The 15,164-nt window shown below is 34.7% G+C and overlaps 1 non-coding gene across 1 annotated transcript; it reads right to left on the bottom strand.

The window, feature by feature from the left end:
* Window positions 1-2,232: 2,232 nt before the first annotated feature.
* On the bottom strand, window positions 2,233-2,335 carry LOC123243357. The gene has a single exon (XR_006505903.1). It is a non-coding gene; the product is annotated as a U6 spliceosomal RNA (small nuclear RNA).
* Between the last annotated feature and the right edge of the window lie 12,829 nt (window positions 2,336-15,164).

The raw sequence follows: 15,164 nt of genomic DNA on the forward strand, positions 1-15,164 counted from the left end.
CCAATTCCCTCCTGCATGCCTGCTTCTCAGAAGACCATTCACTCATATTGGAATATCTCAAAACTAGTGAGAACTTTGTGTTGACTCTCTCATTCATTTGCCACTGGTTCAATAATGGCTAATAAGAGCTTCACATGGGATCTATTTAATAATTTTGTCACCATAATCTGCAAAATGTTGAAAAATGGATGTTATTTCCCCAATGTTTCCTGAATTTTGTTCTCCTACTAATCTTTGGATTTGCAACTAACTAGTTATAAAAGACTCAATGGAATCATGACCTTGGTAGGACTTATGGATGATCTAGACCAGTGATGGGCAAACTTTTTAAAGAGGGGGTCAAAGGAAAGGAAATGCTCATCTGTCAGTCTGTTTCTTTGGCAACTCTTTCAAAGTTTCATTGTATTGTATCCTACTCGTATTTGTCAGATTAGGAAAAATGTCATGAGGCTGGATAGAACATTTCAGGGGGCTGCATCTGGCCTGCAGGTCATAGTTTGCCCATCACTGGTCTAGTTCATTCTCTTATTTTAATGAGACTATAATTAAATTATGAAAAATGGAAATATGCCTCATTTGTTAAAACATCCACAAGAATCATCTAAGTAGCTCATTCTTGCATTCAAAAACCTTTGCACTTCAAAATTTATCTAACTTGGGCTTTAGTGGCTTCTCTCTTTTCAAATACAGAGAACATATCCCAATCTACTATGCTTAGTATTGTGAAAAATATTAAAGGCCTTGGAAAAGAAACTCTTTACCCATTTCTTATCATAGCTACAAAGCCCCAGACCTTTTAAGTTTTCCACCAGAATCCCACTTTCCGTTATTTTAATGGTTTATTTAATCAAGCAAACAAACAAACAAACTAAGAATTAGTATGCAGGTTCTTTTAAATATGAGTAGGGAAGCACTTAATAGGCTTATGAAAGAGGTAGCAAAATATAGGGAAATTCTACTTGGAAATGAGGTCGAATAAAGGGCCTCACCACTCATCACCTTGGGTTCTGTATAGTTGGAAAATCTTGAACCCCAACAGACTGCATTGCCCAGAATTCCTTTCTGTGTTACCTATTATGCTTTTCCTTTTGTTTATATGTTAATGGTCTTGGTCACATTTGTTTAAGTTCTGAAGCTATGCCTCGTTTTTTTTCTCTTTTGCTCCTTTGAGCAGGCTGGTTAATGCCTTTTAGTTAGTTATTTTTGTTAGTTTATTATTAATAAAACTTTATAAAAACATAATATTTCATTATTGAATATTAATTTTAAAATCCACAGTTTTGGAGGTGAAGTGTCCATATAAGGCCTTCATCATTTTCCTAATTATAGAGCAATAGTCTCAAATATATTTTATTTATATATATATATCTATATATCTATACATATATATATGCATATATATATATATATATATCTTTTCCCACCTCTTTTTCAAAGTTTAAGTTCTAGAAACCATGTAATGGATGATCCCTATGGAGACAACAGTTTCTGGAGTTAAGAATAGGTAATAATCTTACTTTAAATGATAAATATTTCTGAGGTAACTTTCATAATCTGTAATTTTTCTGGTTTTATTCCTAACAACTCTGCCTGCATGCCCTTCTATGTCTATCTCAAATTCAACATTATTAATTACATTCATATTAAGTTTACTGTTTATTGATTAGTAGTAACAATATTCTTAAATATCATATTTAATATCGAGTACCAAACTATTCTGTAAGACCTGTATCTGCTTTCCATTATTATCAGTGATGTAAATGTTCTCCTGGACCTAGATTCTTGAAATTTTAAGTTATCTTTGACTCTGTTTTCTGTTTTGATTTTGATAACCTACCAATCATCAAGTTCTGCTAACTTTTTTTAATAACATTAAATGATAGTGATTAAGTACAGTATCTTTAATGATAAAACCCAAAATGGGGTCACAAAGAGTCAAACATAACTAAAAATGACTGAACAACAAAAGTATTTGACTCTGATGATAGCATCATTTCATTGTCTTCTCGATTGATTATAAATCATCACACTCCTTCTTTATGAGTACCCAATTTTTACAAATAAGTATATCCTGTTAAAAATAATTATTGATGTATTTTGTTTTAACATTGCCTAAATTTGTCCCTTTTTACCTATCTTTTTCTTCTCTCCCACTAATCTTCCTATATAATGTATATGTGTAATAGCATATAATATATGTTAAAAATTAGAAATGAAAAAGAGGAAGAGGAGAAAAATAAGGAATACTTCTCTAATTTGCATGTCATCCTTGTGCAGAGGCCATAGGTATCTTCTCTGTATCATTCCCATTTTAAGTTATTTGTTGCCAAAGCAAATATGATTTTATCTTGTTAATGTAAAATCCTATTTCTCTCATGCGCTTTTTTATTTATTTTATTCCAGAGGATTAATTTATAGCTTTCTGAATCCATATCCCAGTATTGATTGTTATCCTACCAAGTCAAAGTAATATCTTTGAGGTAAAAGTTACCTTTCTTATTTTAGAGCTCTAGTTTTCCTTTCCTTTTGTACGTACATTGTACATTTGTGTGTATACACTGGAATCCATGGATTTCATTGCTGCTTCTTTTTATGTCCTGTAAATTATTGGTTAGATATGGTGATTGTAACCATACCTAAAGATTGTGACAACACTTCCCAGTAGCAATGACAGTATTGATTTGATTATGATTGTAAAACTAGAAAAGTATTTAAAGAGGAGGGGAAAATACACAAATCAACAACGCTTATTTCTTTCACTTCTGTAACTGTCCTTTTATTGAACCCAACTTGGTAAAGACAAACAAACATTTTTCTCCTGCATTCTCTTCTTTTTTTAAATTTCATCTTGAAGCACACTTTATTAGTTTTACAAGACTCCAAAGAAATACATTGATTAATTTATCAGCCCTCTTTAGATGTACTGCATTCATGTCCAGTATTCTATCATTCCCACAAACAGATAGTTGGCACACTTGAACTTAGAATAAATACGACCTGAATTCAAATTCCTAGTCATCTCTTTGCTATATGGCTCTGGGAAAATCTTGCTACCTCTTTCAGCCCGGGTTTCCTCAACTTAACAAAATGGAAATAACAATAGCATCTACTTCACATGATAATGATAGTCAAAGAAGATAATAAATGTTATATTTTGGAAACATTAAAAGTGCTAAATAAATAATATTTTCATTATTTTAAGCTATAGTCAAAAAATATAAATCTTGTTCTCAGAAACCATTTTATTAAACAGCTGTTTGCTTTCCAAATCTTTCTATAAAACTAAACCACCATTTTTGGAAACCCTGGAGTTCTTTTAACAGCTTTGGGAAGAAACTTCTCTTGTCCTTCATTTCTTGCTTGGAGCTTTATAATTTGTATGTATTTTTTTAAGATTTCCTCCAGCAAGACCAACTGACCACACATGAATTACCAAAAGATAATAGTAGTCATTAGTTTTTAACCACAGTTGATAGATTTTTCTGTCATAGTCTGTATTAATGTTCAAAAAGACTAGACTTCTTTATTGTTATTGTCAGGCTGACAAATAGCTGCCCAACTTTTGGGGGGAGGCAATAGGAGCTGGAAGAGATCAAGAAATACTACCAGCAGAAGGTAGTGCTTGAGCAAAATTATGAATTTGAAATGGTAAAAGTGTACACAGAACAACAAGAAGGCTGGGTTGATTGGGCTATAAAATACATAAAGGGGAATAATATATAATAAAAAGAGAAAAGAAGGGTGGCAAAAGATTGTGCAGAATTTTGAATAGAAGTTAAGTAAACTGAAGACGAAAATATTAAAATATTATTTCCAAGTTCACAAAGACAGCAAGTATCATCTAGAATTTGAAAATAAGTTATTTCTTTCAAAATAATAGTGTTCTTTCCATCCTTTCATTTGGAGACATTGAATTCAGGTTAATCCTAAAAGACTTTAATGAATATACAGAGTCAAGAGGAAAGTGTGACCCACCCAAAAGTAAAAACTTTCTTTAATGCTTGAGATCTCAGATCCTATTTCTACTTCAGCTTGCCAGTTCGTTATTGTTTTAAACCTTAGGTGCAGTTTACTTTTTGTGTGTGCTTTGTCGTGTTAGCTTGATGCTTGGGAGGTATTGGTTATTTAAGGAGAAATCAAACAAACGAATTTAAATATTTCTTGGATCTGTGCCAAGATATAGGCAAAAATAAAGGATGAACATTATAATCTAGACTAGAACAAAGGTTGTTAACTGAGGCTTTATGGATGTATGTGTGTGTATATTTGTGTGTTTGTGTGGAAAACTGTATTTCAACAAAATTGGGTCTCCTTTATAATATCATGTGTCATATTTCATGCATTTAAAACTTATTTTCTTCCTCCCCCCACGTCCCTCTCTTCCTTCTTTCTTTCCTTCCAATTTGGTGTTATTCAATAAACAATTTTGGAGGGAGATAAAATAATTCCACATTAATTGAAAAAAATTAAGAAAAAATAGGCACCTTCCCAAACAGTCAAAGAAGTTTTCTGGAGTCTCCATTGACATATAAGTTAGAAATAAAAATCAAGATAATATTCAAGTCAATTCAACAAATACTTATTAAATATCTACAATGTTCAAAACAGTCTTCTAAGCTCTGGAGAAGATATTGACTTCAATTTCATAGAATTTTTTGAATCTTTATGGATATTACAATCAAGTAAAGGGTTATAACCTCTCCACCCTCAAGATGTATCCTCCCCCTACATGGATAAAAATATTTTTTTTAAATTGAGCAAGGCAAAGGCCCAAGAAAAGAATACTTATCAACAGGACTTAATAAATATGAGGGTGTCAGAGGAAAGAGAACAAACCAAATAATGCTAAGACTTCAAGGTTGAGGGAATAGGGATTAAATGGAAGAAGTTTGTGTAGCAAGACAATTTTTATAGTTTTAGACATAATGAGATTGAGAGAAGTGGAAGTCTTGGTTCTTATACAGCAGCCAATATTTAAAAACTAATGGCACAGTGGATAGTGTTTTCAACATAATAAGCATCTTTCAGCAACTTGAGTAGAATGATTTTCTGCTTATCCTGCCACCTACTTTATCCTTTTCTTCCCCTGTTTTCTGAACCTCAATATTTTCCTTCATAAATGACAGTCCAGCTGTCAGAAAATAGTTGCCTTCTGGAAATTTTATACCATAGTCTAGATAAGAAGTAAGATTTGATTTTGACTGTCTTATGTAAAAGCTTACTCTGTCCATCTCACATGTTGTAATACTTTCTCAAGAAAATGCCAGGTGTACAGACAGTGATAATTGTCATCTTTAGCTCCAGTACACAGTAATTAATTGAGTATAGAAAGAGAAGAGATAGGTAGAAACTGAGACAGAAATGAAGAAAAATAGACAAAGGAAAACCATAGTGGAGGGAGCACAGTATAAAGATAATTGTCTCTGAAACCAGAGGATAGATTCCAATCCCAATTTGGAATTTACTTTTGGCCAGTCATTGAACCTCTGGCTTCAATTCACTCATGTATATTATCCACTTGGACCTGAAGGCAGGTAGTAAATTGACAAGAACTTAGATGAAGAAAGGTAGCTATGGCAGGGAACTTCAGACTCAAATTTTAGAGTCATCAGGTTAGATATGATCATTAAAGAAAGAGAAAGTAATGAGATCTTGGAGGGAGAAATTTTTTTAAAGCAGGATGAACAGAGACTTGAGAAGTGAATATCTTGACAATAATTCAAAGATACTGGACACAGTGAAAAGAGTTGTCAGATTTGTTGCAAACAGTTATCAGAGACAGTGGAGAACCTGGACTGATTAGCATTTCAGAAATTAAAGAAAAAGAAAGTATTAAGTTCCAATGCACAAGAGTAGGAAAAGAAGCTAAGAAAAGGCCATCATGTGAAAGGAGCTTAACCCTTCTTCATAAGTGGATGCATAGAGTACTTTAGAACTAGAAAAAATCCTTATATTAATTACCCACATCTTGGAGGACAATTAAGAAATGCCTATGAATTTGATTCTGATCTCTATACAGCCTATTGCATTGAACTGGTCTGAAACATTGGTAAATGGGGAAATTTCAATTCAGAAACCATTAGGAAGAAGAATATAGGCAGCTAGGTGGCACAGTGAATAAAGCGCTGGACTTGGAGTCAGGAATACCTGAGTTTACATCCAGTCTTAGACATGTTTTAGCTATGTGATCCTGGGCAAGTCACTATACTGTGTTTGCTTCAGTTTCTTCATCTGTAAAATGAGCTGGAAAAGGAAATGGAAAACCACTCCAGTATCTTTGCCAAGAAAAGCCCTGAAAACTATTCCCAAAGGGAGTTAAAAGGCTGCTTGCCTTTGATCCAGCCATACCACTGCTGGGTTTATACTCCAGAGATAATAAAGAAAAACACTTGTACAAAATATTTATAGCCATGCTTTTTGTGGTGACAAAAAATTGAGAAATGAGGGGATGCCCTTCAACTGGGGAATGGCTGAACAAATTGTGGTATCTGTTGTTGATGGAATACTTTTGTGCTATAAGGAATAATGAACTGGAGGAGTTCCATGTAAACTGGAACAATATCCAAAAATTGATGCAGAGTATGAAAGTCAGAACCAGGAGAACATTGTACACAGAAACAGATAAACTATGACACAATCGAATATAATAGACTTCTCTACTAGCAGCAATGCAATGATCCAGGACAATTCCGAGTGACTTATGAAAATTAATGCTATCCACATCCAGAGAAAGAACTGTGGGAGTAGAAACACAGAAGAAAAACAACTGCTTGATCACATGGTTCAATGGGGATGTGACAGGATGTAGACTCTAAAAGATTACTGTAGTGTAAATATTAATAATATGGAAATAGGTCTTGATCAATGACACATGTAAAACCCAGTGAAACTGCTCATTGGCTACAGGGTGGGGGGGTGCAAGTAAGGGAGGGAAAGAACATGATTCATGTAAACATGGAAAAATATCCTTCATTAATTAAATAAACTAAAAAAAAAAAGAAAATTCTTAAAAGGGATCACAAAGCCTCCAATATGGCTTGAAATAACTAAACAACAGAAGAAGTACATAAGATGGATGACAGGAGAAGAAATGAATCATTCCTCTCATTTGCTCAAAAAATTCTCATGCTAATCTAAAACAAAACCTATGTTCTGTCATTTTTAAAATCTCAGTTTTGGTAGGGTGTATTCCTGCTTACTACTCACCTTAAACTCTTTGGAGAAAAAATGTCTGTGATACACTGTTCAGTGACATGCAAAAGACATTTTTACTTTCACCCAATTAAATCTTCCTATAACACCACAACTGAATCTCTTCTTGGATGTAGGTGGGGGTATCTTTAGGTCCTTGGATAAACAGATTGAAAAAGCTTTGGTAAATTGGTCTTGGTAATAAATTAATCATTGGGATCAATGTAGGAATTAATTCTAGACCTTGTTTCAGTCAAACGTACTTTGTTGTCAAAGTGGTTAAATCACTGATTCTAATTGATTCTTCCTGATCCTATTAAATCTGATCAGCAATTCTTGATGTAAATACAAGATAATATGGAACAAGGCATGTATATGTGTGCATGTATACATGTCTCTAAATTTGGACAGGCTTCGTTTTGTTAACTTAGTGCAATGAGTGTCTTCTATCAAGTCTGGTTGATATTTTCTCTGAAGCTTCTAGGTAGAAAAAAAGGCACCTGGAGCACTGAGAAGTTAGACGTTTCCTAGGGTCTCAAAGGCAAAATGTGCCAGATGGGGGGATTTGAATCCCAGGATCCCAGTCTAATGTCAGATCTTTATACACTTTGCCATACTGTTTCCAATATGAATAATAACTGTAACTATAGTTCTCTCTAACCTTGCTTTGTGCTTATTTTTAAGATGGCATTTATGTATATTCCATAATATATACATATATAAATATTCATAACTTTTCTATATATTTAAATATGTACCAGTACCTCATTTATGCTTTTTGTCTCTAATTTCTTAACAAACATATCAGATTTGAGACACTCAAGTGGGCCACTGACCTTGTGAAATTAATTATCTTGGGAGGCTATGTTCATATCCAATATGAATCCCATTTCTCAAAGCATTCTTAGAACTTTTTGTTTTAGAAATAGATAAAATAAAAAATAAATAAGTTGAGGAAAGAGCAAACTATATTGGAATATCATAAACGAAACTGTTACCTCACCAAGTCCTAACATTAATCTGTAAAATCCAAAAAGCGATGTTTATAGTAGATGTCATACCAAATCTTCATAGTTTTCCAGATGTTTGGAATGAAATGATTTCAACATACACTTAGCAAAGATGATTAAAATTTGTGGGAAGAGAATGAGGTACATATAATTCCAATTTTTTTTGCTCCTGAAGTTGTGTCAAAGATGCTTTTGCTCACCCTCCAAAATATAAGATTACATCCTAATACTTTTTTTGGTTTAACTGAAAAAAAACCATGTATTTTATGTACTGTGAAATAACTAATACAGAAAAACAGATATAAGAGAATAATAGTAAGATAGTTACTGATCTTAGAACTCTTTCAGATGAGATAAGAATGATGATAACAATTAAAAAAAAACATGTCTTTCCCTTTGCAGCATGGCATATTGGCTAGAATTCAATCATCCAAGACAAGATGACCTGGCTCTGAGGTTTTTGCTTCTGACACTTAGTAGTGGTGTGTCCCTGAAGTAATCATTTTTGACATCTCAATACTCTAGACTAAATTGTAAGACTATAAATTGGAAGGCCAGGTGCTGTTTTGCATTGTAGAGGGAATTTCCTTACTCGAGAGTTCAGTACACCAATGGAATCAGAGGTCTAGTCCATTTTCTATCATTTTCTTTGCACTGGTAGAGTACTAATGTAGAATATTGCACATATTTACAGAAAAGTATATTCAGCCAGTGCCAGATCATGCATTGCAATTCATCTAGCCAACCACAAGGATAACATGGCCAACCTAGTCACCTTGCCATTTCTCCTGTCATCCTTTGTTGATATCCATTGCTTCTTGCTATAGGAGAAGTAATCAAATGTACAATACAATTGCAACTGGCATACATTAAAATTCTGTAAGATACTGCAAATTAAATCATACTATTTGTGATCAGCAGTTTTTTAGAAGTTTAAACTAATTTTCAGGTTATTATATAAAATGTTGTAGCGAAAGAGTGATATTGTCCACTCATGGCTGCTGAGGTATAGATCAAAGATTTACACTTCAGGAGTATAAAAGTTGGAAGTACAACCCAGTACAAAATGTTCTCTATGTTTCAGTCATAAGTAACTTCTTCATCTGCACCAGGAGAAGGCTGGTGTGGCCCTCTCCTTCAGTCTACACATACAGTACAACCATGATCTCCATGCATTTTGCCTCACTGAATTATACTGTGGAATCATTGCCTTTGTAATATTTCCTGAAGACATGTGAATCACCATACAGAAATGTGTCCAGCTCAGAAAAAGTACTTCATCTTGTTGCTCAGCGATAGAAGATGAGAACCAGTGATGTGTTTCTCGGGGGAGGGGAATATGGGAATAAGATCCCAATCAGTTATTTTCAGGCTGATTTGAAATAACTGATGGGCAGTCAGGAGAGCTGCAAAATCCTCGGCTGACAGAGAGTAGGTAATGGGGTGCACCACTAACTTGTTTTTCCGTCCTAGTGACGAATCATTTCTTTCTCTCTCACCTGTGACACAAACTGCTTATTTAATAGTGGCTGGAATGCCTTTTTTGTATTCTTTCCAAATCCCAGCACTCAGCTAACACATGAAAAGAGAGAGGAAGAGAGAGAATGAGTTGGCAGGGAGTCAATATATTTCAGTGTTTTATTACTATAGAACTGTGGTACCATTTAGTTGGTTAAGATCAGCAGAGAATAAGTAGCTTGAAAGTGACTTCAGATATTGGAGTAATGATTAAAAGCACAATAAAAAAAATCCATGGATTAATTAGCAGGTCAATGGTGGTTGAGTAGTTATTACTAAATTACAAGGTTTGCATGCAAGAGGAAGGATTGATCGTTACTGTTCACCAGCTCATGTGATTGCATGTTAGAATTCCAGATCAGTGAAGAGAGATTCCAGTTGACTTCCTGATTGGCAAGGAAATCAGATATCCAGATTTCCTTTAGTCATATGCAAATTCTGAATTTATCAACATTCCAAATATTGATATTTTCTTCTTGCTGTAGTTATAGACTATGAAGTCTGACAACCTGATTAAAAATACATAAAGAGAGCAGGACTAACAAGGTTAAAAATGTAAAGAAAATGGATGTCAGGGAAAAAAACAACTTCTGGAGGAATATGTGTTTTGAAACGATTCTAGGTATATTGTACGGCCCCTTCCAGGAAAGGAATATAAATGGGCAGGAGAGGAAAGAGGAAGAGAGTCAGAAAGGAAGGGCTAGATGCATCAAGTTACCCATTGCTTCAGTATATATGAAAGAAGAATTTATACTCAGACTCCAAAAACTTTCCCCTAATATACAAAACATAAGAATTCTAGGTGCTGAGAAAGTTAAGACAGTAATTACGCTACTAATGAGAGACAGTGAAGCAGTAAAGTGACAGCTAAGATTGATCAAAAAGAGAAATTATTTCTTTGGGTCTTTCACACAAATGCCATGTAAAGCAAATTATGAAGGGACCTAGCTATACATGGGACCCCATGTTCTTGTATTTGGACCCAAGTAGACAAGGTTGATGAGGAGGATAAGCTGTCAGAAGAGTTTCACTTTAACTCTGCTCCAAGGCAGACAGTACCTTGAATATTTTATCTCATTTCCAAAAGACTTTTCATTCTCAGTAAAATTCTCATTTTGCATCAATTAATTACTTGACTACTAATAGCTTGACTAATAAGAACTAATAATAATATTATAATTATTAAATACTCCCTTTGTTGGAAGCCATGTCCAGAAGAAAGCATGCAGGAAACTGGGAAGTATGGGAAGAAACTTAGGGAGATTGCTCCTGGAAGAACATTGGTATAACAAGGTGTTTGGGGATATACAACCAAATGAGTCATATGATCTTTTTTCTTGCACATTGTGATTGACAGCAAATATAATTAACAAGTGACTGCAGGGTCTGGGGTAAAGCTGTCCTTCAAAAATCCTCCAAACACACTGCAGTGGCCCCAAGCCAGAATAGTTGGTATGAAGAGAGCTGATTGGTATGAATAATTTAAATACTTGTGGACAGAAAAAGGTTATATTTGGTTTTGGGGTGTAAACTACTCATCTCTCAAATGATTAAATTGATAAGCAGAGTATTAAGATTAGCTGTTATTAGAGAGACTTCTCTCTAATAACACAGTAGTGTGGGGAGAAGAGGAGGAAATAGGAGGGAAAGGAAAAGGAGAGGAGACAGGAAAAAGTGGAAGAAAGGAAGAAGAGAAAAGGGAGGGGAGAGAAGATGGGAAAAGGAGAAGGCAAAAAGAAGAGAAAAACTAACTTCATATATTTGGAAGATAAAGGTACTGATGCTTTTAAATGGAGTCACTTTTCAAGATTTGTAAGCAAGCAACCCCACCTATTTTTGCCTTTGCAGCTTAATTTTATTTAAATCGGAATGCTGTTCTTGTGATTTCAGCTGTGCTATGGGTAGAACCTAACGTTCCATGGGTTTTTTGATGACACTCATCTTCATGCCAATATTACCCAAAATAATTTTATAGACTAAGGAGAGATAATTCAAAGAGTTTTTCAGAAATGAAATGCTAAAGCCATGAGTCTTCATTTTTTTTCCATGTTTCACAGTACATGCAAGAAGGGTGGCAACTTCTTTCCCTCATTCCTTCTTTTCTTCCTTCCTCTTTGATTCTTTATTCTTTCATCCTTCCTTTTTTCTTTTTTCTTTTTTCCTTCTTGTGTACACTCCTACATTTTAATTTGTACATTTTAAAGTTTATAAATATGTATTTAAGGTTATCATCTCATTTGCTTTTTACAACAATATTGTGCAGATAGGCTGAGTCGATATTTTGTTAGTATTACTTTACAGGTAAAGTTCATGAGGCTTAAGTGGAAGAATTAGTTATTAACTATGTTTAAATTTAAATTAAGATTTCTTAAATCCTACTTTATTTTACCATAGGGTTTGGGAGTGTACTGGGGGATCAGAAAGAATAATTTCCCTCTCGGAATTTACCAGATATTCTAGCTATTCAACTACTAGAAGAAGATCATTCAAACCTATCTAAAGCCAGAGTTACTTGGGGAATGGTTTCAAGCCAACTGCTGGACCAAAAAGAGAAGGGTTGAGAGCATGTTATTACTGGTAAGTCTCCTTGGCTCCTTCCCTCTCCCTACCTTCTTTGGAGCTACTATACGAAGGCTGAACACTCAAATGCAAAACAAACAAACCTCCTGTCATTGCACTGGTCACAGAAATATTGTCCCTAATGTGCCTCTGCCTCACACCCCATACACATCCTACTGGCAAGTATAGTCAGTAAGAAGTGAGAAGAGTCTAGTTCCCTGTTGTTTTATTTTAAAGATTTTGTAAACCTCAAAACTTTTAACCTTTTGAGATTGTCTCAATGAAATATGCTATTGGATAGAAGAGGGAGACAAGATGGATATTCCTTGAACTTCTTGGTTTAGAAAAGCCAGTATATATCAGAGGTATAAATTAACCCTAAATCATCCTGGCTTGAAGGCTAGCTCTCTGTCTTTTATACCAAGCTACTTCAGAATAAATACAAATAAATTCAAGAATAATTTATTTAAGTGCCTCCTATATACAAAGCACTGGTTCCAGAGATACAAGGGGAAAAAAATTTAAAAAGAAATAATTATCTTCCCCTAAAGACTTTATGTTTTACTGGTCTGATGGCATGGAGGTACACAAACAAATAAATGCAAAATCTGTAGAAATGACAAAAGGCTGTCAAGGATAAGTGATAAAGAAATAGTTAACTCTTTGTCAGTGAGGAGGACATCAGCAAAATCTGACGGAAAGACATCATCTCAAGCAATTCCAAGAGGTTGGAGATAGGAGGAAGTTCATTCGAAGCAGAGGGGGAATAAGTCGTTCAAACATCAAACAAAAATGCAGATCATGGAATATATAATGTGTGGATGAGGAGTGTTTTATTTGATGAACAGTTAATTTGCCAGTTTGAATGCACGAAGAATAATAATAAGAATTGAGTGAAGAAAAGCAATTGAGAACTAGATTGTGGATGCTTTTTTTTAAAATAGTAAATGAGCAAAACATTTTAATTTTTCATTTTTCACTTTTATTTTAAAAATATTTTTCCATGTTTACAAATTTCATTTTCTTTCTCTCCTTTCTTCCTTCCCTTCTCCTGGATCCAATAAACACTGACTTATACAAGTGTTATCACTTATAACCATTTCCATATTATTCATTTTTGCAATACAGCAATCTTTTAAAACCAAAACCCCATAAGTCATTTGTTTTCCTTCTGTTTCTACTCCCGTGGTCCTTTCTCTCGATGTGGATAGCATTCTTTCTCATAGGTCACTTGGGCTTGTCTTGTAGTAGCAGAGTCCATTACAATGGATTGTTCCACAGTGTTTCACTTTCTGTGTATAATGTTCTCTTGGTTCTGCTCGTTTCACTCTGCATCAGTTCCTGGAAGTTCTTCCAGTTCATGTAGAAATTCTATAGTTCATGATTTTTTATAGCACAATAGTATTCCATCACCATGATATACCATAATTTTTTCAGTCATTCCCCAATTGAGGGACACCCCCTCATTTTCCAAGTTGTTGCCACCACAAAAAAGCGAGGTTATGAATCTTTTTGTACAAGCATTTTTCATTATTATCTCTTTAGGGTACAAACCTAGCAGTGTGTATTGCTGGATCAAAAGTTATGCATTATTTTAAAGTCCTTTGGACAGAGTTCCAAATTGCCTTCCAGAAAGGTTGGATCAATTCACAGCATGTGGATGCTCTTAAATTCCACACGGGGGATACTTTATCTAAGAGGTAATAGGGAATCATTAAAGATTTTTGAGAATTAGGATAACTAGTTACCATAGATATGGTTTAAGAATATCAAGCATGACTCCAAAGTTTTATGAATCATTGTCACCAAAAAGATACTGATATTCTTAAAAGAAATGGGCAAGTTTGGATCATGGTGGGATTTGGGAGAAATAAATGAGTTCTTTTTTCAATTTGAGATGTGTAAAAGGACATATAGGTAGAATTTATCCAACTAGCAGCTGGTATTGCTACATGGAAGACTGGGGGTGATATTAAAAAGAGACATTGAGTAGAAGGAGAGTAGTTTTTTAAAGATTTTTATAATTTGGGGGTAAGAGGTGGGTAGGGGAGAAATTAGCACCTATCCTTCTTCTTATGACTCATCTTGAATTGCCTGTAGACCACAAGGGATTCATTGTCAGATAGGAAATGCAAATGTCCAAGTCAAAAAGAGGGAGCTTAAACTGTACTGATCTCATATTCATTATGAAGCCTCATGTAATTCCTCCTCAGAAAAGTGTTTCTTGAAAGGCAGTCTCTTCCTGTGAATCTTGTAAAGCAGATGAGTGATTTGGGTAGAGATTTGACTAGATTCCTTCTGCATTCATTTTGAAGGCTCGGATTCTATTAAAATAATAATTACAATAAAATAATTTATATTATTCTTCTGGGTTTGCAACCAACACAGGGGCTATTTGACACAAAAAAACTGGGTTCAAATCTGTCTCAGATACATAGTTATATGTTTTGGGGCAAGTAATTTAACCGTGGTTTGCCTTAGTTTCCTAAATCACAAAATAGGGATAATAATAGTATCTGCAGGGGCAGCTGGGTAGCTCAGTGGATTGAGAGTCAGGCCTAGAGATGGGAGGTCCTGGGTTCAAATTTGACCTCAGACACTTCCCAGCTGTGTGACCCTGGGCAAGTCACTTGACCCCTATTGCCTACCTTTACCACTCTTCTGCCTTGGAGCTCTAATGGGAAATAACCAGGGAAGTAGACTTGAATATTAAATGTGGGTCCAAAAGGGTGTTAGGGAGACAGGAATGACAGATGGAGGGACCAAACAAGGCAGGGAGACTGGGTTTTAGCTCTTAAGGGAATGACTGTTGAAAGAAATGGCAGTTAGTCCCTAACAGTCACACTGCCCCACCTACGTAAGGGCCAATGGAACCAGCAGGCAAAA

Source organism: Gracilinanus agilis, chromosome 3, assembly GCF_016433145.1.
Source record: "Gracilinanus agilis isolate LMUSP501 chromosome 3, AgileGrace, whole genome shotgun sequence".
NCBI lineage: Eukaryota > Metazoa > Chordata > Mammalia > Didelphimorphia > Didelphidae > Gracilinanus > Gracilinanus agilis.